We start from the raw sequence: 16,605 nt of genomic DNA, 5'->3' as shown, positions 1-16,605 counted from the left end.
TCATAGAGAATTGCCCTAGAGCACAAGGATCGGACATGTTTTCATTTGCCCCAACATTAGCCTCCACTCAATTAAAAGAAGAGAGACTCTCCCTCCTCCACTTTGAAATCGGGGGTTTCCTCCGTTCTCTTGGGGCAACAGTTCTGTGTTGCTGATATAAGATGCTAAACTTGAGACTGCTAGACAGACACAGCCCAGCTGCCAGAGTCAAACAAAGGAGTACTAGCATTTATGTAATAAATACACCTCAAATGGAAAATAAGCATAGGTTTATTAAGTACAATCTGAACCTTTATAATTTATAAGCATTCAGGCTAATCTAAAACAAGAAACCCTAAATGTACTGTAATTTGAGATTTTGTAAAAAACATATTTATTTAACGCCACAGTAATTCAAAAGGTAGGTTAATAAAATTCTACTAATTCCCGTCCAGTTTGGCTTCAGGTAGCTATATATCCACACAGAAAATGTTTTTAAATGCAGTTTTATTACTTGAATCTATTAACAAAATGTTAAACTGAGTTCTGTCTGTTTTTAAGATGGACGTACTAAAGACAGTTAACAGATAACACTAAAATATATATATACTACTAAAAGTATTTGAAAAGATTCTGCTGTTGAAATAAGTAAAAGTTTCCTGCAATCTTGCATTATTTATTTGTTTAGAAACCTTTTTCACAGATAATGCAAAGGTAAATTTTACCCATCACAAATTGAACTTGACTGCCCATGCCACGTTGGAGGGCAGAGTCTGAACTAACCCAGCGTGCTGCGCTGCCAGTCCAGACGCCTCCTTCTCAGTTCCTCCATCCACTTCTGCGGAAACCATTAGGAATCAGGCAATAAGCCACTGGCTCCCAAAATCTTTTGGTACATTAGCACCAAAGATTAACTATACTTATGTCAAGCCACTCTGCTTCACAAGCAATCAAGTTTGCTCCCAGAGCACTTACAATCTTTTTAGGGTAAGGGCTACCCCACTTTCTAACGTGAAATGTAAGACTTTCTGAGGAAAAGAGGGCTGTAGGGGGTACGTGAATACAGCCATACAGCTGGGGTCACTCAAGTCAAAGCTTACTAAGCTCTGCGACCACAGGCAAGTTATTTAACAGAATTCTCTCTGCCCATCTGTAAAATGAGGACGAGAATCCACCTCCTAGGATGTTGTGAAAATGAGTTAATGCACATACAGCACTCAGAACAGTACCTGGAACAGATTTTTTAAAAAATATACATTTTAGCTATATAAAATAACAGTGGGGGCCGGCCCCGTGGCCGAGCGGTTAAGTTCGCACGCTTCCGCTGCGGTGGCCCAGGGTTTCGTCAGTTCGAATCCTGGGCGCGGACATGGCACTGCTCATCAAGCCACGCTGAGGTGGCGTCCCACATGCCACAACTAGAAGGACCCACAAATGAGAATATATAACTATGTACCGGGGAGCTTCGGGGAGAAAAAGGAAAAAAAAAGTTTGTATAAAATAACAATGAAGGGGAATTCCTGGTTGAACCACCTGTGCGTGGTAGTGAGAGGATGTGCTTTGGGTTCTGGGTGTTTAGTTTCTCTCTCCAACTTCTGTCAGGTGGACAGAGCCTACAGGGTAAGACCGAAAGAAACCTCCTAACAGCCCAGAGACACCAGGGTTACTATTAATAATTTCAAATATGTTCTCCTGGCTCATGGTTCTCGTGGCTATTCCACTCTCAAGTCCCCAAGCATTTGTAAGATTTGTTTGAAGAGTAGATGCCCAAATGTGTGGTAGAACACAACACTTGGTACCAATTTACTCAGAAAATTTGGAAATCAAGAATTTATTCTCTAATTGTTAGTAGTTTTGCTGTAAATGGATGCTGCCTGTTCCCAACCAGATAAACTTAGAAGTGGTCACTTTTAGGGTAAGCACTTCAAAATCAGCCTCACACAGGAAGAGATGAAATACTCCTAAGAGATTCTAATTTCTCCTGGCTACAAGAATCCAGCAGGGGGCAGTTTCTTGAGGAGGGCACGGCCTAGTCTCTTGATGATGGTACATGACTGTACCTCTTAAGCACTAAGTATTTCATTTAAAAAAGTGCTCCAGTAAGTGCTTATTTTTCAAAACAGCAGCGATAAACAAAAAATCAGAAGGATTAACAACTCAGCTCTAAGAACTATAATTGCCCAGTAATTATAATAATCCAAGAGGCCATTCTCAGAAACACCAGAGACCAGTTCCTTACATAGGTCCTGGTTCACAACAAGAAGAGCGGACAAACAGTACTGGGGTAGCTGTGGTTGATCGTAGACCGTGACATAATAGACAACTACCCATTTTAGACCTTAACGTTTTCATTCTAACAGCCGGTTTCTTCTTTTTCTTAACATCATATTCCTGTCTCCTCACTAGCCAGGAGAGGGTACATATTCCAGTTCTTTGACTCTGATCTGTTTTTAAAAGTGCTCTTAAAAAGCAACTAAAAATTATTCCTTTTAGTTTTACAAATTGAGATCCTTCCACATAAACCACATTTTAAAGGAGGAGCTCTTGCTAGATCCAGATTTGTTTAAGGCTTTTTAAAAAACTTTTAAAATAAGATGATGGAAGCATAAAAGTGTAGCATATTAATAAATCCAACTAACATTTTGATTTTGAATAAGAAAAATCTTGTCCTTATTATTCAAGCTTATAAGATATAAGACTAGAAAATAATAGGCAGCCAGTTAGACAAAGGGTATTTGAGTTGTTCATACCCAGTAGAACAGAACGACGTATACCCAAATCATGCCATCGGACTCGCACTCACTGGTTTCTGTATAAGTGTTAAATAAGTCATCTCTTCTCCTGAAAGTGTAGTGGTGGGTCAGCGTTCAGGAAAAAGGGCAAATAAGCAACCCAAAACATCCCCAGTACAATATCCAAAAGAATCTCTCTGAGATAATTTACTGAAGAAGTCTCTTTCAAAATCACCATTAACTTAAATTAATCCTGGGCACTGAAGAAACGGGAAGATTAAATCGCATTTAAGTTACGAGTCTTTAGAATGTATTCGGCAATTCTGAGATATATCGAGAAAAAAAATACTAAAAATAGCCAAGAAAAGGAATAGGCAGCAGCTAAAACACAAAGGCCAGGGGTGAGATCAAAATTAGAAATATATATCCTGGAGAACTGTCCATATAAGGCTATCTTTAACTCACTTACTAAGTTAGGAATAATCCACTGGGTAAAATAAACAGCTGCCTTCATCATATTGGCTGATTCTCCATCCCTCATTCAGAAATCTCTGGAGAGTCCCAGGAGACAAACATGACACAGACTTTATGCTATTATGTTCCATAACATTCAACAACGTCTACAGGTATTTTCAAAGCTGGTCTCCACTTTCCTAGCCCGAGATGAGAAACTTCATATACTTTGATCTTTCATCTTCATAAAAGTATGAAAAAGTAGTAGTAGAGGATAAAACTTCTGCTGAGCCTTCTTGCCCACATCTAGTACACCATATTTACTCACTTTCGCCAACCCACGGACTTCCTGATTCCCCAGACCGGGCTGCTCTTTGTTCCTTCTCATTTACTTATTCATCAGATTCTCAGGAAGCTTCTTAACCTGGTGCCAGACACTAAAGAAATGAAATAAATAAGGATCCTACCTTCTAGGAGTTCAGTGTAGTGTGGAAGACAGATACACAAGTAATTATAACATAGCGTAGGGCCTATAATAGAAGTTTGTAAAAGTAAGGGTTGCGATTCTCTCTGAGGCTTGGAGGAAGGTTTTGCGATGGAAATCACCAGGCAGAAAAATAGTGAAGGGCGTTTGAGGCAGAGCGAAGAGTACAGGCAAAAGCTCAGAGGCAGGAAACAACAGAGCATGTTCTGGGAATAGCAGAAAGTATGTGTGCAGAGTGCGAGAGCCGGGCTACTCTGCAAGAGGAGATGAGGTGAGCGCTGGGTCACTGAGGCCCTTAGGTGCCACACTAACAATTAGTCCATTACCCTTTAGGCCTGAGGCGCTCAACTCTGGCTACATATTAAAATCTCCTGGGAAGCTTTAAAACAAGATACTGATGTCTGGTATTTGTCAGTATCAATTAATTGGTCTAGGACAGGGACCGGGCATCACTATTTTTAAAAAAGCTTCCCATGTGATTCTCGTATGTGGTCATGGGTGAGAACCACTGCTGCAGGCAACAGGAGTCCACACAACTGTATAAATAGTACGGCAATGTAAAAATATTTTTTTTAAAAAAGCTAAGTGAGTAACAGTGTGACGAGTAGATGAGAGGCACAGAGACTGGGGCAAGAATGCCAGTTTACAGGCTACAGAATACAGGCGAGGGATGAGTCTAAGCCAATAGTTGTTTACCTTTTATGGGTCACTGACCTATGTGAGAGGCAACAATAAAGCCTAAAAACCTTTCCTTAGGAAGAATGCACATCTTGTCAAAAAACGTACATATATGAACCTCTTTGAGAAATGGATTCAGTTAAGAACCCGTGAACCAGATGAGAAAGGAGAGACTTCTGAGGTAGCAGCAACAGCACTGATGACTTCCAGGGGAGGGGAAAGAAGGGGCATTAAGGATGACACGACCACTTCTAGCTTGAGAGTTCTAACACCGTGACCAGAACTTGCGGTGTTCATTTCTTCCCGTACTACCTCTGGTGACCGATATCCATTTATTAAAAAGAGGAGACAGGAGGATAGAGCAAGAGTAGGTTTCGGATGGGGGGGGCGGGTAGGGATATAAAAAAATTAGTTTTCAACATGCCATCTTCAACATAGTGCACGACATACAAATGACAGTATCTGCTAAATCAGAAAAAAATAGAAAGGAGCTCAAGAGGGCGAGCAGAAGATACAGTTCTAGAATGTTCATCGAGTCCTCTCCATGTGCCCGCCCCAGGCTGAGGGCTCTCTCACTGAGCCTAAGCACTGTCAGCTTGCCTTCCCCAAGCCAGGCAGCAGACATGAGGGATGCAGCTCTCGCCGCCAGCCAGTGGTGGCCCACCTTCCTAAGCCTAAGCGAGGCCTCTCCAGCATGTTAGGAGTGGAAACCATGGAGGCGTAAGCGGCAGCAGCCCCACACCTGTTCTAAGACTGTTAGCGTAAGAGACAAAGGGTTTTTTTTTTAAAGATTTATATAGAAATATTTTGACAGTATTTATCCATCTCCATAACCTAAAAGATTTTTATATTGTTTCAAATATTTGAAGGGTAATAAGGGATATGCTGTTTCAACCAACTTAAAAATATTAGAGATAACTTTTCACAGGTCAGTATGCAAACTTGGGTGCAATCCTCTGTAAATCAGAAAGAATGACACTAATTCCATACTGTGTTGTTATTATCTGAGGCAGGATTCAGAATAGGTAGTCTAACGGAGGCAGTGTGCCTGTTTCCTGAGGGCACAAAAAGGCCAAGAAGTGGTGAAATTTCCTTTTTTACTCTCGTTTTCTAGTTTGAAAAGAATGCAGTCTTTCTCCTCTCTGAAGTAACGAAAATAAAATCTTAAGTCACACTCCACAAGTCTAGGCTAGTTACTTCAGAGTTAACAGCATATTAACAGAATATTTTATGCACCGCGGTTTCAGATAAAAACCTGTTATATTTTAATGTTTCAGCACCTTTGAAATAATGACAATCATGTAGCTTTGAGTCAAAAGCCTTCCTTCTACAAAAATACTCGTAAAGTTTTAAAGAGCCTACAATATTATCCTAGAGTTTTCTCCTGTTTTAGAATTAAAGTACCTCAAAGGAGAAATATAAAGTTCCAATTAAACGAGTTTTGAAGTCCTGCTGTACAACCTTTCACTTAGAGCAGGAACTCCTTCTACAGACTTATCTCAGGTACCCATCGTCATGCTTGAAGGGCTCTGTCGACAGGAAGTCATTACTGGAGAAATCTCACCAGAGTTTAAATCAAGTCAAAATCTTTTGGCTGTAATTTTCACTCATTCATTCTTTCAAACACCTACTGAGCACCTGTGTGTCCGTCCGACAACGTACAAGTTCTCCACAGCCCTCCTAGTCTCCCTGTCCCCTCGTCACCAGAGCTGCTACCACCGTTCTCCATACCCCTCCCGAGATCAACAAACTCCTTTAGTGGCTCCTCACGTGACGTCACTTCTCAACCCAACACTATCTTCGTCTCCCTCCTTTGCTAATGTCTCCCCTAAAGGGTTCACGGACATAAACACAATTCATCAGATGTGGTCTAAAACTAGCTCCTATTTTTAGCAGCCACATCACAGAGATGGCTCATATAAGCTTGTGGTCAAATAAACGCCTGGCTCTTTTCATCTCAGGTGCATCTGAGCCTGTCCTCCACCCCAAGCTTCCTCAACCCCTGCAGATGGTTTATCCTTAGTGTATTTCATCTTGCTCATTTTAGAATATTATTACAACCTACTCAGATTATTCAGAATCTAGAGTTTGCTATCTAGACTATGGTATTAGTCATCTCTCCTAGGCTTACGTCATCTGGAAATGAAATTTATTTCAATCCAGACCTTTACAGAAAGAGGACACTATGATTAAACATGCGCTACCGATGGGAACTCAAAGTACTTTCCAAGTTCTGCAGATAAATACTACTCTCTGATACATGTGTTATCAGCTTTTAACCTTTCTGGGGGGGCAACAGCCCCTTTGAAAATTGGATGAAAGCCATTCAAGGGACAGTTGTACGCAATTTTGTAATCAACATTAGACGGTTCCTGGACCCCCAAGAAGCCCATCCGTTGGCCTTCTGTAAGGCGCTCTTCTTCAGGGATTCTAGGACCTATGAAAGGCAGTCCTGGTCACTAGGATTTATTAATATCTATTTCTACAATCACTGATTCTATCTAATGCCCAACTTAATACCCAGAAGGAGCCGATTAACTGGAATCAACTAACATTAACTAATTCTCACTATCAGACAAGGTATCCTGAAACTAGGAAATCTGACCAAAACCAAACCATGGATTATAAGAATACTTTAGAAACAAAAGCACAAGTACCTAAGGTTATATAAACAAAGACATACGTTGCACCATTGTTTGTGGCCAAAAGAAAAATTAATAAATAAACCTTGAATCTCCATTCACAGGGAAAAGGTTGAATAAATTATGGTATTTTGAAACTTTTATTCACTTTTTGAAAACAAGAGTTAGATCTATCTCTATTGACCTGGAGAAATATCCAGGATATATTATCAAGGATGAAAAGCAAGCTTCAGAATAATGTATAGGGTATGATCTTATTTAAAAAACAAAAAACACTGACAAACGTTTTGTCATTAAACATACTTTTATGAACATGGAAAAAGGTGTGGAAGAATTCACATCGGGCTGTGAATGTACGTGACGGATTCTTTTCTTTATTCATCCTTGCATACTTTCACTTGTTACAAGTAAATATTGCTTTTGCAAAGCAAAAATTTAAATTAAAAAAGGAAAGAAAAACTAAAGAAGGCTGACAATAGGATCTATCAGTAAGGACTCAGCTCTCTCACCCCTACGCTCCATGCAGGTAAATGCCTCATTTCTCAAAAAGTGTCCCACCCATAGTATGTCCTGGATGAAACCTAATTGCTTTTTTGACTTTTCAATGATTCTGAGTTTCTCAGTTTTGGGTAAATGATTCCACTTCATAGGCACTCTCCTGTTATACATATTACAGCTGTTTTATACTTTAAATGTGTCCACAATTCACAAGTGTGACTTTTCCCCCTTCAGGAAAATACACATCTCAACAGAGCCATAAATAAAAAGGATGTGGAACACACATTAGTCCAATACCTAGGAGAGGGAAGCATGGAGCACAAATACTACCAAATTCTACAGGGAAGAAATAGGAGCGCAGAGGCGGTTCCTTGTTGGTTCAGTGGTTCCCAACCTTAGCTGATCATTAGAATTACGTGGAAGCATTTCAAAACACCAATGCCTGGGTGCCACTCCCAGAGATTCTAACTTAACTGGCCTGGGCATGGGTGCGTGTTTCATTTTAAAAGCTGTCTAGAGGGGCACCGGCCCTGTGGCCGAGTGGTTAAGTTCGCGTGCTCTGCTTCAGCAGCCCGGGGTTCGGATCCTGGGCGCGGACATGGCACCGCTCGTTAGGCCATGTTGAGGCGGCATCCCACATGCCACAACTAGAAGGACCCACAACTAAAATATACAACTACGTACTGGGGGGATTTGGAGAAAAATAAGCAGGAAAAAAAACTTGGCAACAGTTGTCAGCTCAGGTGCCAATCTTTAAAAAAATAAATAAATAAAAGCTATCTAGATTATTCGAATGGGCAGTCAGAGTTAAGGATCACTGTTTTCTACATTCTATCCTTTTCCTTCCTTTCTTCCAATTTTTTACAGAGCTTTTCCTTTATCAGTTATTTTAAGGCTAGTAGATACATTCGAGAAAGCCAAAACTAATCTGCCATCCACAATTTATATTGTCCTGATGTTGACTTTTGATGCCAGACTAAGTTACTTAAATTTAAGGCTGTCATAAGTAAGAGCCCTTCGCATATCAAGTCTTTGTAGTTTCACCTTAATGATTTATCATTTCTTATTAAACTTGGAGACAATGATTTTATAAAACATCTTAGGACCCCAAACATTATGTTGGAAAACAAAACCAACACCGCTCTACCAATTATTTGAAATGCTCCTGGACATTAGTCAATTAATGGATTTCTGATTTTTTGTGCTAATCTTTATAAATATTTAAAAAATTCATCTACTACATTGCAAAGAATGATAAAAAGAAAACCATTACTTGAAATATCACCCCCATTTAAATTCACTATTTGAGAACAGTAATACACCCCACAAAAAAAATGTCAATAAACTATGAAAGGAGATTCATTAACAAAATGAAATATTTATTTAGTACATATATTACAGTACAAAAAAGAAAACAGGATTCTATACTTGGACTCATGCTGCATAAGATACAGAAAGATATTTTAAAACAAAGGACAGATATATTATTTATAATGGCTGGCATTAAGAAATAGTTGCCTTTATATATTTACAAGCGTGGTTGGTATTGGCATGTAGTTTCAAACAAGCTTACAACAATCCATTAAAAAGTTTTGATCTAGGAATTGTACTCCAATTTGTTAAATCTCGTGTTAAAAGTAATCAGTACTTAGTGGAAACACAAAACCAGGTAACATACAGAAAAGTATAAAGAGGATTGTGAAAATCACTAGTAATTCTACCTTCCAGAGGTTAACATTTTGATTTATAATCTCCCAGACTTTGGTGTATTAATACGTAAGTCTATTTTTAAAACAAAAATAGGTTTAGAGATTTAGATAAAAGCCATAACCTAGGCCATTTTGTATGGTGGACAGATATACACTAGAATCTCTCTATAACCTCTGGGTGATTACACCAAGGATTTTGGTACCACCGGGGGAATTGTACCAACTGTATTTTCAGTAATGCCAGATTCTAATCCACGGTGAATACCAACTTTGGAAGTTTTTATAACTAGATTTCCTTGCATAGAAACGTCTTTAAGGTATAATGGTATTGTGGTTGTGTTTTGAAAAAAAGGTTTTCTTTTTGAATATACTGAAATATTTACAGATTAAATGAGTTAGTATCAGGGATATACTTAGAAATAATAAGGTGGGGGGGAGTTTTAAACAGGATTGGGCACAAATTAATAGATAAAGCTACAGTGACAGGGACATGGAGATTAGTTATACTACTTTGTTTTCTTTGGTACAAGTTTGAAATTTTCCAACATAAGAAGTTTTGTATATCTTTGTATGGGATATAAAATATACCCACGTAACAAGGAACTCTAAGACTTATGCAGAAATCCAGGTTCTTGAATGCTTCTGCTGCTCGCTGCACAATCCCAGGCTAATCATCTCCCCCAACAGCACACAGTTTCCTATTTCTAAAATGCACGGATGGAAGACGATTTCTAAGGTCTCTTCCAGTTCTAAAGTTTTTGCTTTTTGAGAATGCTGTTTTGTTGTTCTGAATTGAGTTTAAATTCATCTTGCTGTCTACAGGAACTGATTCCACACTGAGAAGGCACGGACGTCTCAAGACAAGGGGTAATCTCCAAGCAGCTCTTCAGGGCCACGGGTGCTACCCCGCCACCAGCTCTGATCACATGGGAAGAAAAAAGAACAGGCAACTCCAGGGATAAACACACCACTGTTTTCCCTAGGTGACATGAAAATCCTCACTCAGAAACCTGCTGAGGATATCTTTAAGAAAGACTCACATATCACATAAAATATGGAAAGATGGGCAGTCCTTTTAATATAGCAATTTTTCCTGAACTATCAAACAATATTTTCATAAACATACTTTTTGAAGACTGCTCATCACAGTATTGTTTATAACAGTGAGAAATCTGATACCTAAATTGCCATCAACAAGGGATTAAATTTATTACAGTATATTCTTACAACGGACCACCATGCAGCTATGTAAAAAATGAAGATATTAACCCACAATGATGGGGTATAGCAAAGGGACACAGGAACCAACTGAAAGAGCACCCAGTGGCTAAAGATGAAACAATTAGAGCGATAAAGTTGTACTGGATTCTAACTCAAAGTATAAATAGCCATTAGTCTACACTCATATAAATAAAGGACTGAATAAATAAATACACGAGGACAGATAAATCTCCCGTGCAGAAGAATCCCAAATAATCTCAGTAGATCCTCTGCCTCTGGCCTCAAGGAGGTGGAGCGCAACTCTATCAAGTGTAAACTGCCCTCGGTCCCAAGAGCCCCAGATGGAAGGGGAGAGAACAGAGCAAGCCTGCAGTAGAGACGCCTGACTATCTCTACCTCAGGCAGGATGTCAAGGTCACCGTCAGACTGACAGGTCATGCAGATAGTACGCATCCTTGCAACGATGTGATGCAGATGGCATTTTGCTTCCGTGGGCTCCCTCCTCAGAACACAGAACCCCAGTTCAACGATGAGAAAACATCACACAAATCCCAATGGAGGGGCATTCTACAATATCTGACCAGTACTCCTCAAAATTGTCCGGTAATAAAAAATGGGAAAGTCTGAGAAACTGTCACAGCCAAGAAGAGCCTACGGAGACATAAGGACTAAATGTCGTTGGAATCCTGGACAGAGTCCTGAAACAGAAAAAGACACGCAGTGAAAGCTAAGGAAACCTGAATAAGGATCGACTTTAGTTAATAATAACGTATCCACATTGGTTCATCACTTGTGACAAACAGCCTTAACTAACGTAACGTGTGAACGCTAGGGGAAACTGGGAATTCTCTGTACCATCTTTGCAATTTTTCTATAAATCCAAAACTTCTCTAAAATGAAAATGTTATTTCTAAATAATGAAAAAGAAAATCTAAAATGAAGATAGAAAGTTATAATGATGTGGAATGATGGTCAATATACAACAAATGAAAGGACTTATTAAACAACATGCATGTTATAAACCTATTTTTGTTTTAAAAATACACTTACGTATTAATACACCAAAGTCTGGGAGATTATAATCAAAATGTTAACCTCTGGGAGGTAGAACTACTAGTGATTTTCACAATCCTCTTTATACTTTTCTGTATGTTACCTGGTTTTGTGTTTCCACTAAGTACTGATTACTTTTAACACTGAGCCCCATTACTTCCAGAATCAGGAACAAAGTTATTTTATTTTAGAAAAAAATAGGTGTACAGGGTAGAAGAGAATACTCCTTAACTCAAAATAATAGGCATTTATAAAACAGCTAATTTTACTTTCTCAAGGGGAAGTATTTTAAAAGGTAATATAGAAAACTGATCAAAAACATGCGATTTAATCAGACCCAGAGTAAAATCCTGGTCTCACTACCTTTGTGACCTTGCACAGTTCAATAACCTCCCTCAATTTTCATATTTTTATAGTGATACTCCTAACACCCTCTTGATCAGCAGAACTGCCTAACAGTTATTTACTTACTTATTTATCAACATAAACACATACTGTAGACTGTATACGAATATATATTACATAAAATACATTGTATAATATCAAATTTTATTAGAAAATTACACAAGTAGTAGCAAATGCATGTATGTCAAGAGCCTGGCCCTACTGAGACCCCATCACAGTGTTACTGTTATCAATAATAAAAAATAAAAATCCAAGAAAAAAATAAAACATTACCAGAAAAAAATTCAGTTTCTCAAAGAATCTAACAGGGAGCAGTGAAAGACAAAACCAGTACACTCAGCTCATTCTACACCATCTGCCACGATTTCCCAAACATCTCTATCTCTGCTAACTAGATATTCATTATGGCAATTAAACATGCTGTTGTTAACATGCTCACAGGACTACCAAGAACCTTCCAGAGAACACAAGTAAAAGCCACTTTTCTAATCATAACCAGCTTAAATTAAGCTTTGGAATATTAATACACCAAATCTCCCTTTCCATGGAAATACAGTTTCCCTACACACGAATATAATGTCAATACAAATTAACATCAGCCATTAAATACAAAGTAAACTTATTTAAATCTCTTGATTGTAAATAATGAACTTTAGCAAAGAGGTTTTAGACAAGGCATTTATTTTGATCATTATCAAAATTCTGGGCTGACAGTTCTGTGTCAATATTGATATTTTTAAATTGCCCCAAATACAACCCTTGTAATACACAAAACCGTGATATAACAGACAAGTCTAATCACGCTGTGAATTAGTGGACTTTTATAACAAGGCCAAACAACGCAGCGAAAAGTTTATTTCAAGTGAAAAGTTTACCCGACCTAATTTATCATATGGTCTAGGACATAGACCCATATTTTAAAGACTGCTAATTTAGGAAGAAATTAACCGTAAACAAAATAATGTTAAATCATTGTGCCTTTTTTTTCCACTACATTATTAGAAAATGCAGACCGTTCAGTTTGGTTCTGTTAAAGGAAGTTAATTTAAACAACTTTTAAAATAACAAAAACATAGATATAATCCAGGAACTATATTCAGGTTAGTATATACAACTGAGCATTGGGATTACAACTACACAAGGACTGATTGCATAACACACTCCAAAGATTTGTATCCCATTAGTCTTACTCCAACCCTCCTAAACGCAGTCATTATGGAGGCCTACTCCAATGATGTTGTCATTCTGGCTGAACACTCCAGAAGACTGGCATATTTTTGTAAAATATGCTTAACTGTAGCAAATTTTGGATGCTCTGAGAATGGATTTGATTTATGGGAAGAGACAAGTGTCACTGAGAACTACATCTGGCAAACAGATCAAGCTAAAGTTCTTCTGGTTAAAAGAAAGAAGGGATTGACTATAAGGTTTTTAATAAGGTTAGTTTTCTTAAAAATTATAAAAGCAAATTTAAAACGGAAATTCCAAGCATTTTGAGTAGCAATATTATCTAAAATAAGAGTATATTCCTATACTATGTTCTCTAATGGTTGTTTAGTTCTCCAAATTCTAAACAATAATTGAATAAGGGGCCATACTGGCACCTCATATAGACTATCTTATTTGATCCATATAACATTACTAGATATTATCACCATTTCAAGGTGAAGATACCGAATCTGAAAGCTTTAAGTAACTTGCCCAATTCACAAAAGTAATAAGAGATAGACCAGCAAGTTCTTCAGTCAGAATTTATATACACACATACATACACACATTATATACATATTATATATGACATTTTTAGGTTTTTAACCTATAATTTCTTTCTTTCTTTTTTTTTTTTTTTGAGGAAGATTAGCCCTTAGCTAACTACTGCCAATCCTCCTCTTTTTGCTGGGGAAGACTGGGGAAGACATCCGTGCCCATCTTCCTCTACTTTAACCTATAATTTCTGACTCTCTCAATTAGTCTGTTCCTATAACAGCTCCTACCTATGTATATTTTATCATGTGCCGTGTTGTACTGCAATTGTTTGCTTATCAATATTCTCTACTCAATTATTAGCTTCCAGAGAGAATGGACCAGACCTTGTTCATCTCTGTAATCCCGGAACAGTCTTGTCCTTAGCACATCTGCATAAATGTCTGGTTAGTAAGCTTACCTGTGATTCTGATGTTGTTTGTACTAGCTGTTCACAGGTGGCGAACCTTACAGTACCACCATCAGACCATTAGCCATTCCTTTAGCTTCAAGATACCCAACAACCACCATCACAACGAGGGAAAGCTCAGGCAGAAAGAATATTCAATATGATCAACCTCAATGTGTAGGATTGTTCTTAAAATCTTATTTAAACACCACGTTATGTGATGTATAAGGTTTTTCTTTTTTAAGTGTGATAAAGCTACATCTGCACTCACATTAGTCTACCTCCAGTAGTTCATACACATTATGGAAAACTACAGGCTAGCACCACATTCATAGTATACACAAGAATAAAAGAACAACGTTAGACAATGTTAGACATCAACAGTATAGAATAAAATTTTGCCAAAAAGCTACCTTTACAGAATCCAGAGGGGCAAGACAATACAATTTACAGTCACGCGCCTTATGATGACGTTTCAGTCAACGACGGATGGAATATACGACAGCAGTCCCATAATATTAGTACCACATAGCCTAGGTGTGCAGTAGGCTATCAGATATGTGTAAGTGCACTCTATGATGTTCACACAACGACGAAATCGCCCAACGATGCATTTCTCAGAATGTGTCCCCGTCGTTCAACGACACAACTGCACATGCTTTCCCACAAAAGGAACTAACAGGGTTGGTTGTAAATGGCATTTTGAGAATGCTGCAGTGTGATTACAAAACGACACAGGTTAATATTTAAGGAGACATCAAGTCTCTCAAAATAAAATGAATATTTACAAGATTAAGTTTCTGTTTTGTTAAACATTAAATAAAGGCCTTGGAATTTAAAGGGAAATGTGAAAATACTGATGACCTAGTACTAAAACTGGTTAACAGAATTACTGATACTTTCATCCTTTTAGGGGAGCTTTTATCTAATAAATATTAAAGCATGTGGTTTGTGGCTTGTTTTCTTTCTAATTCTAGAAATTCACTATGAGTCCTTTTCTAGAATTTACCTTTCCCTTCTCACCCTCCAGCCACCTCCATCCCCAAACCTGCTTCAGATGTCTTCCTTAATCTTTCAAGACAAGGGAGTGGATTCAAATGTCATGAACTCTTGAATAAAGAGTTAAAACGACAGCATCATATGACTACTCTCTCTTTAAAGTAATATTAGTCTTCTAGAATACCAATCTAATTCTTAGAAGCAAAAACACAGGAAGCTCAATGTTCTAAGAAAAGTTAGTAATAATTGATTCATCCTGGCTACCCAGGAAAGACACAGCAAGGATCTGTGTTCTACGCAAACACTGACAACAAATTCATCTAGTAATACCTACCACTCAGGGACAAGGAAAATCAAAACAGAGCCCAGGGAGCAAATGCACAAGGACTAAAAAGTACGGGAAGAAAACAACCCAAATTTAGAGAAGAGAAGGGATCAGAGCTAGCGGAAACACGAGGGATCCGTGAGCGATACAGACCGATAGACTGAAGCAGAGGTGGAAGAGAAGAGATCACCACTGACGGGAGACAAGAGTGGAATGCAAGCGGACAAGTGAGCGGTCAGAGGGGAGGGCCGAGACAGGCAGGAGCTGCGACGGGAGCTGAATTCCAAGAGATAACAACTAGAGATGAGGTGGCAGATGAGGAAGGAGGCATGCCCCAGGAAACAGAGGGCAGAGAGAGCAAAAGCATTTTCAGTGGGAGGCTGAATCATGCAAAAGGCAGGAAGTAGGCAAAACACAGACACCAAACGAGAAATTCTGGACAGATGAGGAAAAATGTAAAAGTGAGACCAGGTGACAAGGAGACAGGGGAGAGAGAGGAAAAAAGATGAAGTGAAACATGCCTACCAGAGAAGAAATAATTTAAAAAAAAAATGGTTTCTGGAATTTCACTTTATTAAATTAAAATTTTAAATCTGTTCTTTTGCTTACGTTTCTCTCTGTTGGGTAAAACTCAATTCATAAGAACAAAGCTTTCCTCAATTTACAGAGGAAAAATTTATGAGGTCAACTTAGTTGCAAAAAAGAGCTGAAACACCAAAATTTACTTATGTCAGTTAATTATCTTAGCTCTAATCCACAAACTAATTTTCATACTGACAATGTGTGCATACACATTAATGACCTTAACGACCAATTGCTTCATTTGTTAATTACAAAAGCTTTCTCTCTCTGTCACTCCTTCTCTCTCCATGCTTATCAGCGTTTGGAGAAAACCCTGCTTCTTACTACCTGCCCCAAAAAGGAAAGGGCAGAGTGAGAAGGTAACGTTGACATCAATATTGAGAAAAAGAAGTCTGACGGAGGGTTAAAACAATAATGGTTAAAAGGTGGTTTAAATGTTCTATAAATTTCTGACTCATGTTATTCTGGTCTCCTAGACAAGTGAAAAAAGAACATAGAGATCATCCTTCATTTTCATCTAGAACCAGTAAAGGAAAACAAAATACTGAACGAGAACATAAAAATAGTAAAGAGCAACTCTGGAAAAGAATAGAAATGATCCTATTCTTGATCAAGGGTAGAAGAGCAGCCATACGAAAGGTCTATTTATGAAGACAGAATTTTATCTCTAAACTGAAAAAATACAGTCATCAG

General features: G+C 38.2%; 1 protein-coding gene across 20 annotated transcripts in view; it reads right to left on the bottom strand.

Moving 5' to 3' along the window:
- Window positions 1–16,605, bottom strand: part of SLC20A2 (solute carrier family 20 member 2) — a 106,676-nt gene that overhangs the window by 82,677 nt on the left and 7,394 nt on the right. The gene's annotated exons all lie outside the window — the stretch shown is intronic.

This window comes from Equus caballus, chromosome 27 (genome assembly GCF_041296265.1).
Source record: "Equus caballus isolate H_3958 breed thoroughbred chromosome 27, TB-T2T, whole genome shotgun sequence".
Lineage (NCBI taxonomy): Eukaryota > Metazoa > Chordata > Mammalia > Perissodactyla > Equidae > Equus > Equus caballus.
This window is presented reverse-complemented; position numbering and strand designations above follow the sequence as displayed.